The following is a 2,237-nucleotide window of genomic DNA, read 5'->3' on the forward strand; positions in this document are numbered from 1 at the left end:
GACTTCCGCGAACTCTCCGGCTTGCACTGAGACGCGAGGTCGATGTGCTAAGCACCACGGGGCCCCTTTCGCCTGCAGGTCCCGAGCCGCCAACATGTTCTTAGTATCGTGTTCTCCAAACCTGGGTGACGGGCACCGCAGGGAGGCAGAGCCATCGCACTTGCCGGGTGGCAGAGGAAGGACCGGACTATGTACAATAGCGGCCAACGACTCCCAGAGCCGGTAGTGCGGCGTCTGCTCTCAGCCTAAGAGGCTTCTGGGAGTGCTCAGGCAAGGGTCAGCCTGCACCCTTGCTGGCAGCACCCAGGGGAACCAGGACGCTTGCATCTCTCGCCTTCATTTTCGACACAAACGCCTGAGGAGGGAAGCCAACCCTCCGTGTGTCAAGAGACCGTCCCCGCCCCGGCCTCCGACTGATTCTTAGAACGGACGGAAAGAGTCAGGCAAGCCTGTTAAGACTTCCGCGAACTCTCCGGCTTGCACTGAGACGCGAGGTCGATGTGCTCAGCACCACGGGGCCCCCTTTCGCCTGCAGGTCCCGAGCCGCCAACATGTTCTAAGTATCGTGTTCTCCAAACCTGGGTGACGGGCACCGCAGGGAGGCAGAGCCATCGCACTTGCCGGGTGGCAGAGGAAGGACCGGACTATGTACAATAGCGGCCAACGACTCCCAGAGCCGGTAGTGCGGCGCCTGCTCTCAGCCTAAGAGGCTTTTGGGAGTGCTCAGGCAAGGGTCAGCCTGCACCCTTGCTGGCAGCACCCAGGGGAACCAGGACGCTTGCATCTCTCGCCTTCATTTTCGACACAAACGCCTGAGGAGGGAAGCCAACCCTCCGTGTGTCAAGAGACCGTCCCCGCCCCGGCCTCCGACTGATTCTTAGAACGGACGGAAAGAGTCAGGCAAGCCTGTTAAGACTTCCGCGAACTCTCCGGCTTGCACTGAGACGCGAGGTCGATGTGCTCAGCACCACGGGGCCCCCTTCGCCTGCAGGTCCCGAGCCGCCAACATGTTCTAAGTATCGTGTTCCCCAAACCTGGGTGACGAGCACCGCAGGGAGGCAGAGCCATCGCACTTGCCGGGTGGCAGAGGAAGGACCGGACTATGTACAATAGCGGCCAACGACTCCCAGAGCCGGTAGTGCGGCGCCTGCTCTCAGCTTAAGAGGCTTTTGGGAGTGCTCAGGCAAGGGTCAGCCTGCACCCTTGCTGGCAGCACCCAGGGGAACCAGGACGCTTGCATCTCTCGCCTTCATTTTCGACACAAACACCTGAGGAGGGAAGCCAACCCTCCGTGTGTCAAGAGACCGTCCCCGCCCCGGCCTCCGACTGATTCTTAGAACGGACGGAAAGAGTCAGGCAAGCCTGTCAAAGAATTGAGCAGATGTCAAAATCTTTTAAGACTTCCGCGAACTCTCCGGCTTGCACTGAGACCCGAGGTCGATGTGCTCAGCACCACGGGGCCCCTTTCGCCTGCAGGTCCCGAGCCGCCAACATGTTCTAAGTATCGTGTTCCCCAAACCTGGGTGACGAGCACCGCAGGGCGGCAGAGCCATCGCACTTGCCGGGTGGCAGAGGAAGGACCGGACTATGTACAATAGCGGCCAACCACTCCCAGAGCCGGTAGTGCGGCGTGCGAGGTCTGCTCTCAGCGGAAGAGGGTTTTGGGAATGCTCAGGCAAGGGCCAGCCTGCACCCTTCCTGGCCGCTCCCACGGGAACCAGGCTACTTGCAATCCTTTCCCCCAATAGCAAGTGCCTTTTGGAGGGACGGCCGGAGTCAACGTGGGGTTTGCCCGCCCTCCAAAGTGTCAAGAGACCGCCGCACAGGCCTCTGACTGATTCTTAGAACAGGCAGCAAGAGTTGGGTAAGTCTGTCGAAAATTTGACAAAGTGTCAAAAATTAGACTACCGAGAGCTCTTGGGCATGCACACAGGCCTGTCATTCAAGTGCTCTGCCCGCGGAACCGTTTTTTCGGATGCCTTTCAAAGTGGTCCCGCGCCGCCATTTTGTTCTAAAAATCGTGTTCCCAGAAATCTCCGGGTACCCCGCCAACCTCACTGTGTCACAATGTCAAGTGGCACTGAATGGGTCTGAATTTCAAATTCGACTGCTTCGCTCTGGAACTCGAACCCGGCAAAACCGTTTGGATTTTCCCGGTCCAGACTTCCGCGGCAGACAAAGTTAAAGTTTTCGGGCTGCAGACTCAAAACGACATCTGGCCAACCGCCGGGCTCAAT

This window comes from Hemiscyllium ocellatum (assembly GCF_020745735.1).
Source record: "Hemiscyllium ocellatum isolate sHemOce1 chromosome 15 unlocalized genomic scaffold, sHemOce1.pat.X.cur. SUPER_15_unloc_16, whole genome shotgun sequence".
Classification (NCBI taxonomy): domain Eukaryota; kingdom Metazoa; phylum Chordata; class Chondrichthyes; order Orectolobiformes; family Hemiscylliidae; genus Hemiscyllium; species Hemiscyllium ocellatum.